The sequence below is a fragment of the Pteropus alecto genome, unplaced genomic scaffold (assembly GCF_000325575.1).
Source record: "Pteropus alecto unplaced genomic scaffold, ASM32557v1 scaffold75, whole genome shotgun sequence".
NCBI lineage: Eukaryota > Metazoa > Chordata > Mammalia > Chiroptera > Pteropodidae > Pteropus > Pteropus alecto.
Genome location: NW_006440638.1, coordinates 8836549 through 8850520, shown reverse-complemented (window position 1 = coordinate 8850520; position 13972 = coordinate 8836549). Strand labels below are relative to the sequence as shown.

Here is a 13972-nt window from a genome sequence, read left to right as displayed (position 1 = left end):
GTAGACTTTCCTCCCTGAGAGTTTCTACTTCTAAGTTTGAGTCCAGTCAAAAAAAGGATTTTGTAAGAATAATAAATAAATAAGATAAGACATCAAAAAAAAAAAAAAGAAAAGATAAGAAAGAAAAAGAAAGAAAGACCCCTATTAAGTACATTTTGCTCAACAACATTTGACAAGTTGACTTACTTCTTATGAGTAAATGACTTGGCAGTTCTTAGATTACGGACCCGTACTTTACTGGTGTTATATAAAAAAACAGGCAATAAAAAATTATTTAAGAGGCACCTTTGGTGCAAGCTTTAGTGTATACCCATTCCCCCATACTCAGGAATCTTATCCGGAGTGATACTGGAGAAAGTGGTAGGTTGCATGGCCAGAGAGCAGTAGTATAGAACCTGAAGTTGGGAGTTTGAGGCCACTCTGAGTCCAGCATTTTAGGTCTTATGCAAGGGTCCTGCTCAAATGACTGCAGATTAGGTTTTATAATTTAGGGTAGTGATTCTCAGCTGAGGCTGCACATTAAAATTACCTGGGGAGCTTTTCAAAAACTGTGATTACCTGGACTTCACACCATAATGAGGGAATGGGAATCCTTGGGGAAAGAGCCTAGACATTTTGTGTTTTTTTATCTCGACGCTCCCAGCAAATGATTTTTACGTGCTGCCACTGGAAGCTCAAAATAAGGGTATCCTTCTCACAGAGTTAGGCATTCTATCTGTCATTTTGAGAGCTCAACAGGCAGCAAGAAACAGAATGGCAGATGTAGCAATGAAAGGGATCCTAGAACCACAACGGAGTGTAGCATGGCTATGCTAAATTAGAAACAGGTATTTCTATCTACTTAACAGGAACTATGCCAATTCTTGGGTCACTGCCAATAATACGGAAGACACAAGAGCAATATCCCTATCAGGGTGCCTCAGTCAGAGAGTTTAATGAACAGTACTTCTCTTTGATTAAGAGAAAATAAAAAGGAAGTCTAGCCTGCATGCCATTGGAGGAAGGGAAATAAAATGGTAAAACACTGCTATTCTGTTGCCAACAGCAGCGGGCAATCACTGGGCACCCACCAGTGCCAGTACTGTTATGACTCTGCATATAATAGCCAGGCTTGTGGCCCTGACCAACACACAGTGATGTCTGTGGCCCTGGGCCAAGGAGTGAAGGCCGGGGATCTGTCTGTAAGTGTTCTCCATCTGCCCCTCACTCAGTGTGACTCAGCACATACCTGGGTGCCTCCCTTTGGCGCTCTCCCGGGCCTGTGCACCCCAGAGAGCACGCCTTACTCAGAACCTCCCTCCTTTTATTCCTGCATGGCACGCTCACCGGTTCTGTGCTGCTTTCTACAGGGAACAGCTGTCAATCTGGAAAGAAAAGGGCTTTGGAGTCAGGTGTTCCTATATTCAAATCATAGCGGGGCCACTTCCTAAACTGTAAAACTTTGGAAAAGTCATTCAACCTCACTGAGTATGTTTCCTCCTCTGCCAACTGGAGACAATATCATCATAACAACCCTGCTAGATAAGCACTAGGTGAAATAATGTAGGAAAATCAACATGGGCAGGATTCAAAAGTAGTTTGGGTTTAATCTAAGGACTTCGTGACTAATCAAAATAGGCTTTTCCTCTCCTAAAACATTTGCATTTTAAAAGACACTAAGTGGGAGGTAGATGGGGTAAAAGGGGTCAAATATATGGCAACATTAAATAATTAAATAAATTAGAAAAAGAAGAAAAGAGAAGAAACTAAGAGTTCACTCAAAATATCGACAGAATTTTATTAGAAGAACGAGCCTTCTGGAGGCTCTCAAATCATACCACATGGCTGGGGTTTCTCTAAGTGCAGACTGTGAACACCTGCTGTAGAATGACCCAGAGAGCCTTGCAAGGGGTGGGGACAGAGAAGTGGAATTTTATTCCAACTCCTGTAAGGATTGTGATGCAGAATGCGTCTGAGAAGATCCCTACTCTTTCTAGAGATAAGATAGATTCCACTGAGGAGATTTCTGTTTAAACCTGTCCTGGCTTCATAAACCTACTCGGTAAAACAAAAACGAAAGTGATTTCCCAAAAGTTTTTCACATATGTGAAACATTTCCTTGCAAAGGTGGTTTCTCATACATTTAAGAAAACTTTCAGAGCCACACTGCCTCCTTTTGAATGGAGGATTAGAAAACAGTTTCAGAGAACATTTACTATGCATCATGTCTCTAAAAATTCCTCTAGCCCTTTATTTTCTTCTTATCCAATGATGAAAAAGGTCAACAACAGTCTAAAAGTAAAGGTTTGAGAAACACACGCTTTAAAAATAGGGATACAAATAAAAGAGAAAGCTCCCTGTTTCTAATTGTCTTCTCTTCTCTCTCTCTGGGCATTTCAGTGTGTTTCTCTCCAAAGTCAAGCTCCCTTTTCTGAGTCCATCTTGTCCTTTGTCTGGGGCATTTATTTTCACTATGGCTGAAGGGTCATGTTGCCATGAGCCAGCACTGACAGGGGCTTGTGGTTTAGTGCAGGAGAACTAGGGTTCCTAGGGTTCATTTACATAGGTTCCCTTTTGGTTCTAGAGAAGACCAGAAAGAGGAATTGGCAGCTGTTGCCAAGTCACATAAGTGCCTGAACTCATACTCTCCTGGAAGATGCCACAATGTCTATTGGGTAACCTTTCGGAAGGACACTTTGAGGGATGGATCAGTCAGGATCTTCTGAGTAGAGAGCCGAACCCTAATTCAGTCTGGTGTAGGCAATGAGGGAAGAGGACTTAGGCAATGAGGGAAGAGGACTCAGGCAGCTGGGGAGGATCTGAGGATAGTTCCCAAATTCTAAGGCAGATATGCAGCAGGCAGGCCCTCAGGGTCAGAGCTGGTGTGCCCTGTGTCCAGGTCCTTTCTCTCTCCTTACGGGCTGCGTTTGCTTTCTTCATTTTCTCAGACTGCCATTTCAAAAGCTTCCTCCATGTCATGGGAAGACAGCACTGCTGCTCTTGCCTGCCACAGCCACTGCTCGTCATCTGTATCTCACAGCATCTTCAGTTTATCTCAGGGAAGGACTCTGACTGATCCTTCCTAGTTTCTGTCACTACTCTTTGGATCAATCACCATTGCTGGTTGGGATAGGGCACTAGGATGGGCCAGGGCTGACTCACATGCCCACTTCTGGCCCAGGAGGTTGAGTCAAACTCCAGAAGAAGGGCATTGTTAACACTTGCTAGACCAGTGAGAAGCAAAAACTATGACTGTTCACTACAGGGGCAGGAGAGCTTTCCCAGAGGCAAGTGAACTGGCCTCAGGACAGCAAGGGGGAGGGAGAGGTGGCAGCTGAGAATACATGTGATGAACTTGCTCCTACAACTGTGCTGGGCTTTGGAAAGATTTCTTAAGAGAACTATCCACGGCATGACTTCCATAGAGGGCTTGAAAAGAGGGAAAGCTGGGAGATTTATGACTGAGTCCTGTCAATTATTTTTAAGGGGGAGTATATTAAATATCTTAAATGCCTAACAATGGGGGAATGGTTAGGTAAATTATAACAAATATTCATAATAGACCATGTTCAAGAAGTTTTAATGACAGTAAAATAGTTACACAATAATGTTAAAGATGAGAGCCAAGACACAAAAATCTATGTACTCTGTGGGCTTAACCATGTACCTCCCACCCTGAAAAAATGTAAACAAAAAATATGCCTGTTAATCATGGTTGCTTTTGAGCTGTAGAATTATGGCCACTTCACCTCTTTATTTCTTCATGCTTTTATTTATTTATTTATTTATTTATTTATTTACTTACTTACTTACTTACTTACTTACTTACTTTATGTCTTCTACAGTGAGCATGTGGTACTTGGAAACAAAAAATAATCATCATAACATCATCAACAAAATTTAACCACAGAGATTTAAGTATCACTAGAAGAGATTAAAAAAATCAATGAACAAATAAACAAACAATTCCCAGAATCCAGGGAGACCAGCTCCTGAGAAGTGGTGTGGGGAAACATTAGTAAAAATAGAAAGAAGCAAAGAAGAGAGAATCCTGAAAAATGAAAATCCTTCTCTTTCTTTTGAAAATAATGTTTTCTGAGTAGCTTTATATAGATGATCTTCTTTAACTGTTTCCAATAACTCTAAGATATTGGTACAATTATTTGCCCCATCTTTTAGGTGAGGAAACTGAGGTTTGGTGAGGTTAACTGACTTGTCCAAATCATACAGACAGCAAAGTCAAAGAGCTGTGTTGGAATCTTGCTCTTTATACTGCAGCAGAAGGAAGTGTGGGTCAAGGTTCTATTTCTTAGCTAACACACTGAGATCTTAAAGGAAGAGAGAAAAAAATGTCAATTTCCCTCCAGTTAACACGAAAGGATCTGTGTGTCCCCAAAACCCCAGTAAGAGTGTAAACCAGTTATGGAGTCCTTGAAATATAAATCAGAGTTTATATTCCCAGAGAAGGGTATGACCCAAGGTACAAATATACCATAGTCAGGCAGAATTTGTTTTAGATTAGAGAGACATCTGTGAGAACATCGCATCCAGTTTATGGCTTTCACAGATGAGGCCACTGAGGCCCAGAGAGGGTAAGTGACATGCCCAAGTTCACACAGCAAGTGAGTGTTGTTACTGATGACAGTCAAGACTTGTCACTGGCAAAGAAGTGCTCTTTGGGGGCCATCATGTGGTAGTATGTCATTTGCTATAAAAAGAAGCAAGCACCTCAGTTGGAAGGAAGCATCTATGCCTGTCTCCTAGAAACACATCACTGAGAAAGATCTAGAGCTAGGAGGAACTGATTTGGTAAGGACTTCTGGATATAGTGTTAGAAAATCCATTATGTTTAATCACTGTTCAAAAACTATATGTGACTCAAAAGCATTTTTATGAAAAAGTAAGAAGAGCCTTTACATGTTTTTCATACCCATATATATTTAAAACATGTATTTCATTTCTGTTACACTGGGCCTTAGGTTGCCAAGGAGACAGTTATTGGCAGAACTAAGCTGTTGCTGAGTAATTGTCTGTCCTCATTGAGGTTCAGAGAGAGAACTCCTCAGAATCTCCACAGAGTTTGTGAAGAATCTGCCTTTGTCCACAGCAAAGAGGACAAAGAGGAGTGAGGAGCTGGCAAGATACTTACATAAGAGGTGGGTGTGCAAGATGGAGTCTTCTCTCCTACCACCTACAACAGAACCAGCAGCAGTCACTGCCATTGCCAACTTCTGTCCCCCACACCTGACCAATACAAGAAACCCTGTAGGTCACCCACTACCACCATTTTCATTTTCTTGCTCAAGCATTTTCTCTGGTAGCCAGAGGTCTTCTGACTGCCCATGGCAGCCCGGAAGTGCCAGAAAGTATTGGGAGCAGCCCTCCACCAATGAATGATGGAGGAATAGTTCCAATGGTGCTCTCCATTGCCACTCCATGTTCCAGGAGGATTCAGTTCTGCCCACCCATATGTTTGCTTGCTCATATATCCTTTATTGGCTTCCTTCCCTTCCTGGTTTACTCTATTATCCTTCCAGTGCTTCTTGGGATCATCTCCTAAATAAACTTTCATTCAGATTCTAGTCTCAAATCTACTCCTAAGGCAACCAAACTGAGATGGTCACATTGTGAAAAAAGACCTGAGTGGGTGAGCAGGAGCTAGGGGCAGTGTTTCCCATATCCTGTTCTGTTCTATCCTCGTGTGTAAAAGACTATTCTATAAAAAGGGATTTCCCAAACTCTTCCTCTCTTTTTCGTCAAGTGCATTATAGACCAGATTAGCCTAAACACAAATAGCTGCATGCTCTGAATGACAATTTCCCTCCAGTAAACATAAAAGGATTTGAGTGGCTCCAAAACCCTGGTGAGAGTGTGAACCAGCTACAGAGTCCTTGAAATGTAACTCAGAGTCTATACTCCCAGAGAAGGGTATGACCCAAGACAGAAAACACCACAGTCAGGCAGAATTTGTTTTAGATTAGAGAGACAGTTGTGAGAACATCGCATCCAGTTTATCACTCAAATAGCTACAGCTCAGCTTCAACTTGGGCCTGCCTGGCTTCTCTAGCTAAAAGAACAGAAGAGAATTGAGTAGAGAGAAGAAAGCCTCCTAACCTTCTAACATCTCCTGTCTGGACCTTTCCAGTTCAACTTCCCTCTGGTTTAAAGAGTCGCAAATTCCAGCTGAGATATATCATAGTCTGACATCCATTTGGTGCATTAAATAATTCTGGACACCTTTCAGGTGCTCAACTAATATTCCTGGTTATGCAGAAAAGAACTTTGAGATATGAACATCTCTGCCCCTTCCATTCTGCAAAGGGACAAGATCTTAAGGTTCCTAGAAAGTACTAAATCCTCTGGTACCATTGGTGTAGCATAGGAGCAGGAACCACCCACCACTCTCCTCAAACGTACAGATTGTCCACTTTCCCTCTAGGCTTTCACTCAATTCTACCTTAGAGAATATAGAAGGCATCAGAATGTTGTTTTTCTCTAGTTCATTTCAAAATCTACTGATTAGCTAATAGTATGAAAGTTTTCTCCATTGTCACAAAAAGTTGTGCATTGTAAACAATAATACAGTGATGTTACAATTGCTCTCAGATAGCAGCAGTCTAAAAATGTCCCAACCTTTCTGGGTTGTTAAAATGAAGACCCTTTCCTTTGCTTTCCCTTAAAGTTTCTAATGTAGGAATTGTCCTGCCAAGTACTAGTGAGAATTACATTGACGCTAGCCATCTTTTTTTCACTGGCAGCATCATTTTTTTTCTGCAGGGAGGGAGAAAGAGGCAGTTTTCTCAGCTTGCTGATCAATTTGCACAAAATTACCAAGGTTAAACAAACATAACAGTGTGAGAATATGTTTACCATTAGACTCAATACAACTTCTGGGTGTGTAAGTAAAGGCTAAGGAGCAGACAGACAGACCTGAATTCAAGTTCTAGCCTCTCTACTACCCAGCTGAGGGACCTGGGGCAAGTTGTTGTACCTCTCTAAGCTTTGGTTTCATCATAGAGTTATTGTGGAGATTAAAAGAAGATAATATATAAGAAGTGCTAAGCTCAGTGCCTGAGTATAGTAACAATTTCTTGCAAATTGATTACATCTCATTTCATCATCTTCAAGTAAATACAGCACCACCCCAAACAAGAAAGCAGGAAGGGTGTTGTGAACATCAACATTTGTTTGCCTATCACTTTTTCCTCCTCCTTTTGGGGACTCAAGTCTTAGTTTCCCAATGGATAACCTTATATATGAGTAGGGTCTGTCACCTTTCTTCTCTTCAGTCATAAAGGAATAAGTCTCAGGCTTCGCTGAACCTTCAGTCCTGCTCTGACCACAATGGTAGGTGCAGGAATGGGTACACGATTAAGCTGCCTCTATTCTAATTCCTTCCTGGAAGTTTTTTATGGTCAGAGATATCATAAAAGATTCTTTCAGGGCTGAACTTACAGAGTGTGAATTTTATGCATATAGTAGCTGTCTTTCCTGCTGTACTTGTCAGAAATTGCTCAGAAAAGCAGAACTTTTAGAAGATATATATTATTGAGATTTATCATAGAGGTTTAAACTTTTGCCATTGTTATAGCTGGTTAAACAGTCTGTGTGAGGCTGATCTTTCTGTGTACAGGAACCTAAAGTTTGCAGGGAAGGCTAGTGAAAAGGAAAGATGGACATGAAGTGGAGAAAGCCAGAATGAACTGAAATCTGTGAGGATGGATGAAAATTCATGGGGAGAGACCGGGACCTACATTGGTGTTTCCCTGCCTCCAAGCAACCCACTTTAGTGATGGAGAAGAAGCTGGAATCCTTCATCATGGACCTGAACATGCACATGGCCCAGGGGTCAGAGAGGGTAAAGGAAGATCCAATAGACTTTGCAGATGCTGTGAGTTCCTCCTACATGATGAGGGAACAGACAAGTGACAACATGAACAAACCATGACAGCACCTCATGGTCTGCACTGGCCTTCCAAGCATAAAAAGAAATATGATTGCTGCTTTATTTCCGCTTCCAAATCTCATACAAAATGTCTCTGTGGCTCATACTAACCTGGAACCATACAGAGAAGTGAATTCTGGGAAATGTCATTCCAGCTTAGTTAAATGGACAGAACAAATCTACCACATTGGCTATATGACGAGAGAGATGGAGAGAGAGAGAGCAAGAGCCCTGATGAGGTCATCAGAGACTCTGGATCCAGCCAGGTCTGAAGCTATAACTATCCCTAGAATTTCCAGTTATGTGAACTATTTAGCTTATGCTCGTTTAAAATGGGTTCCTGTCTTTTGAAAATGAAAGTGGCCTGATGACTGATACAATTAGCTAGTTCAGCATCCAACAATAATTCAGCTCAGGAATTGTAACAGAATTCCAGTCAAGACCAAATCTTTGGCATGGCAATTAGGAATAAACCAAAAAGCTCTTGCGCAATAGGGAATGACTGGTATTCAGCACTGTCAGTTTTGATGGGTAAAGATTCACGGATAAATATTTTGCTAAGAATTGGCAAAAAGACTTATCTACAAAAACACTGTGCAGGTGTAATCTTTTAAGAGATAAGATGACATAAAGTAGGAAGCCAAAAGGATACCCAGACAGGACCTCACACGTGGGGGACCCCCTGAGCCAGGCCCCCAAACTTCAAAATTTTATTTTTGTTTTTGCAAGTCAAGAGATCTCATCTGGTCAGTGTGCAAATAGTTGATTAACTTTGGAAAATAGGGGTTCTGACTTCACCATGCCCTCAATAGATGGGTAAATGAACCAGTAAAAATTAATTTACAAAAGGTAGTATTTTTTTCCCCAGTAACTGGAATCTTTGCACCTTTCTTACAAGCAGGAACAACCCACCACCCCCCTCAAACATACAAATTGCCCACACTCTAGATTTTCATTTAATTCTACCTTAGATAATATGGAAAGCATCAGAATTTAAATCTTTGTTTTCTCTAGTTCATTTCAAAATCTACTGATGAACTAACAATATGAAAGTTTTATCCATTGTCACAAAAGTTGCAAAATATAAACACTTAATAATACAGTGATGTTACAACCGCTGTCAGATGCAGCAAGTTTCTTTGTCAGCTCTCTAGGACACATTTTCCCAGACACAGTTCACCAAGGATATCATATGAAGACAGAATGCTTACTTGGAAAGCATGGAATAGTTTGAGGGAGATTTTGCCCAAGACCTGCACTAGCTTGGTAAATGACCCTTCTTATTCTCCAAAAGTAGACAAAATGCTTGTAAGTATCTCAAGACTACGAGTCTTTTCTTAAAAGTCTATTCTCAAAAACACACTTTGATTGTCCCAGTTATAGATTACCTCTTAGTATTAAATATATAGGTATTCAACCTCATTATTAAGAATAGGGTTTTAAAAAATTAGGTATTGAAAAAAATTCCTTTTTTCTCCCTCTCCTTCTAAAGGAAAACAGTTTCCCTACTCACAATACTTCTGACACAAAATGTGTGGATTTCTCCAAGTACTTCTCCAATTCTCTGCAGACACCAACTTGGTGTCCTATGATTTAATTCAATTCTAACACTAACTACCAGGAATTAGCATAGATCCCATAGGTTAAGGGCTCAGTCCCTCAAGACTGCCCCTGACTTCAGATACCAGTCTCAAGTAGTGGGTCCTCCGGTTACCCACAACAGCTGCTTGACTTGGCTACAAATGAGGGGTTCTCACAACTCCCTCTTTGGGTTCAATAATTTGCTATAACATCCCACAGAACACAGGTAAATACTTTAGTTATGTTTACTAGTTTATCGTAAAGGATACGATAAAGGATACAGATGACCAGCCAGGTGAAGAGGTATATTGGCAAGGTCTGGAAGGTTCCTGAGCACAGAAGCTTCTGTCCCTGTGGAGTTTGGGTGTGCCATCCTTATGGCACTTGGATGTGTTGCCAACCCAGAAACTCTCTGAACCCTCCAGTTTAGGAATTTTTGTGGAGGCTTTATCACATAGGCATGACAGATAATGAACTCAAGCTCTAGTCCTTCTCCCCTCCAGGAGGATGTGGGATGGGACTGAAATTTTCAAACCTCTAATCATGGCTTGGTCTTTACGGTGACCAGCTCTCATCCTGAAGCTATCCAGGAGCCCACTAAGAGTCACCTTATTAGAACAAAAGATGATCCTATCACCCAGGAAGTTCCAAGGGTTTTAGAAGCTCCATGTCAGGAACTGGGGTCAAAGACCAAATATTAGAACAAAAGATGCTCCTAGCACCTTTATTGCTTAGGATATTACATAGATGTCATGAGCTCTGTGTCAGGAACCAGAAACAAAGGCCAAAAATATATTTCTTATTATATCACAGTATCACACACTCTAAACCTTTAGGTACTCAGCAGTGTGCACCTTTGAATGGGGGAACAAATAAGCATATAAGACAGCCATTCTCTCAAGGAGCTCAAAGAATCACCCTCCTCATTCTAGACACTATTCTGTTTATGCAACCAGAAATCCCAGTATTTTTTTGGAAGGCCACTACATATTGAGCCTTCATCTAACAAAGTCTCGACATTTTATTCTTCTTCCACATGTATTAAGCCAACTACTCCCTCTCTCAATTCTTTCTTTCGGTGGATGTGAAAAATTTTTAACTTTTTTTCTTCCAATTTCAAACGTAATAAATGCAACATATAGAAAATTTAAAACAGTTTGCAAAAAAATATTTTAACTACATTTATTCTCAAGTATTGACTGTCTCAAGCCCCGAGGCTCCTGCCCACCAAGTGCAGGAAGAGGCTCAAGACTTATAATGGGATGGATCTTAGATTCATCACTACTCTTTGTTTTCAGTCTTTCCTTCCTCGTACAAGCTACCTTCATTTCTCACCAGGCAGCTATGGTTGCTTTGTAACTGGTCTTGTTGCTTCTAATTTTGTGTGTCTTCACAGCAGCCAGAATGTCACTTAAAATATGAATCAGATCACTCGCTCCCTTTCAAAGGCCCCAATTATTCTCCAGCACAGCTAGAATATAACCCAACACCTCACATAGTCTACAAGACCTCACCTTTATGTCTTTCGTCCCCACATCATTCACCACATTCCAGCTTCTTGGAGCTTTTCTCTGACCCTAAAGTATGCCTAGCTGGTCCCCCATCAGGTTTTTAAGGAGGGAATGCTCTGACCCCTCTCCTGGCTGGCTCCTTCTCCACCAGCAGGTCTCAGATTAATTGACACCACTCCTGAGAAAGCCCTCCCTGTCCATCTAGCTCAGAAGTCTCTTCCTGACCTCTTCTCTACTTGTTTATGCCCCATTTTCTACTTATTTTTCATTGTTGCACTTACCAATAGCTGAAAATATATTGTTTGTTTCTGAACATATTGGCTGCACCTCCCCCCAACCCCAAGAATTCTCTGAGGGTGAGATTTTGAGAAACCCCATAGAAGAGTTGTTCTGTAGTTTCCTTCTGACCTAGGGGTGGGAAAAGGGCCCTAACCATGCTTCGCTGCTTTCCTTTAGCCCCAGTCTCATCTTCATAGATAGTTGTCTTCTTCATTAAACTCTCCTCCATTGCCCCAGTGAGTGGGCCATCTCTTCCCTCCCAGGTGCCTGACTCAGGTTTTAACTCGACTTTTGTGACAAGGAAAGAGGTAACTGTATGATGATGATGCTGAATTGTCAAAGGCCAGTGCCTGGCATCATGTAGGCACAGGCATTTTGAGCTAATGTATCTCTAAAAATTAAGCGCTGAGTTAGGTCCTTTATTTACAGCTCATTTTACAAATGTGAATTAAAGTACGCCAGTCTTATGACACAGTCAAATTCATTATCTCCACTTGATGGCTTAGATAGTTAAATACTTCAGTGAATAAACTTAGAATTCATTAAGTCTCATTTTCTCATAATTCACATATTTGGTATTTACTCTCTTCCCTGGCAGTTTTCAAACATGAAAATTAATCCTGGCTGTAAAATTTATAAATGCATTTTTCTAATATATCTTTAATTGTAAGAAATTGGCTCATATGATTGGGGAGGTTCAAGTCCAAAGCCTTCAGGGTAGGCCAGAAGGCTAGAAACCCAGGGAAAAATTGTGGTCCAGGTCCAAAGATATTCTGCTGGCATAATTCCTTCTTGCTTGAGGAGGTCAGTCTTTGTTCTAGAAAGTCCTTCAACTGATTGGATGAGGCCTACCTACATTGTGGAGGACAAACTGTTTTACTCAAAGTCCAATAATTTAAATGTTAATCTCATCCAAAAGAACACCTTCACAGAAACATCCTGAATAATCGTTGATCAACTATCTGAGCACTGTGGTCCAGCCAAGTTGACACTTAAAATTAACCATCACAACCACTGTTATGGATTGAATCACATCCCCTCCCCTAAAAGATATGCTAAAGTCCTAATCCCTAGTACCTCAGAATGTGATCTTATTTGGATATAGGATTATTGCAGGTAAAATTAATTAAGATAAAGTTCTCAAGAGTACTTCAAAAGTAGGATCTTAATTCAATATCATGTCCTTATAAGAAGAAGAGAGACAGAGGGTAACTGGCTATGTAAAAACATAGAGACACAGGGAGAATGTCTATGAAGATGGAGTCAGAGATGGGAGTTATGGTGCCACAAGTCCAGGAATATATGAGTCCATCAGAAACTAGAAGAGGCAAGGAAGGATCCACCCCTGAAGGCTTCAGAGGGAGCATAGCCCTGCCTTACCTTGATTTTGGACTTCTAGCCTCCAGGACTATGGAAGAATAGATTTCAATGTTTTAAGCCACCCAGCTTGTGGTATTTTGTTATGGCAGCCCTAGTAAACTAATAAAACCACTGTGCAATGGGCTTCTCAACAACACTGTCTTTAGGGAGTCTACATTCTTGGAGAGAGGAGGGGCAGACAATAATCATAAAACATGAGGATCATATGAGTCGTAAAAGATTCTTTCAGTGCTAAGTTTGTAGGGGTGAGAATTTTATGCATATGGTGGCCACCTTTCCTGCTGTATTGATCAAGGTTTGCTTAGAAAAGCAGAATCTTTAGAAGATATATGTTATCAGGGATATGTTTTAAGAGTTTGATCTTTTGCCATTGGAGGAGCTGGCTATAGAGTCTACATGAGGCTATTGTTTCTGTGTCTTGTACAGGAACCTAAAATCTTCAGGGCAGGTCATTGAGAAGAAATGATGGATATAAAGTGGGGGAAGCAAAGATAACTGAAATCTGCAAGGTAAGTATCTTGGCAGAGGTCAGACAGTGAGGTGATGGCAGAATAACTCAAGGTCACCCGACTTCCTATTTAGAGTAGTTCCCGTTACTACATCATATCTTTTTTTAGAAGTCTAGCAATTTTTTTTTCTTCTAAAGGAAACCTTGAAAGCTTCAACGGATATGTAGGATCTAGTGTCAACTACTTAATGAGCTCTAGTTAAAAAAGTGATCCTTTTCTAGAAGAAAATATAGCCAAATGTGTTTAGTAACTATTTTATAGTTAGAGGACATAGAGTATTCAAAATATTTTTCCAACTTTGCTAAGTTCTCCAAATTTCCTATAATAACCATGTTTTAAAAATAATAATTATCAATATAAATAAAATAAGAATGTTTTAAAAATAGAACTGCCATATGATCGCCAATTCCACTTCTGGGTATTTATCTGAAGAAAACAAAACATTAATTTGAAAAGATATATGTACACCTATGTTCATTGCATTATTTACAATAGCCAAGTCATGGAAACAACTTAAGTGATATCAGTGGATGAAAGGATAAAGAAGTTTTTATATATATGGAATATTTTCAGCCATAAAAAAATAATGAAATCTTGCCATTTGTGATGACATGGATGGACCTTGAGGGCATTGTGCTAAGTGAAATAAGTCAGACAGAGAAAGACGTACCATTTGAAAGACATACCTAAAAAATATAAACATAAGTATATATATTAAATCAAGATCATTGATATGGAATAGATTAGTGGCTGCAGAGGTGAGGGGTGGAGGGTGGGAGAAATGGGTG

The 13972-nt window shown here is 40.4% G+C and overlaps 1 pseudogene; it reads left to right on the top strand.

The window, feature by feature from the left end:
• Positions 1–7927, top strand: part of LOC102882329 — an 8681-nt pseudogene extending 754 nt beyond the window's left edge.
• The last annotated feature ends 6045 nt before the right edge of the window (positions 7928–13972 follow it).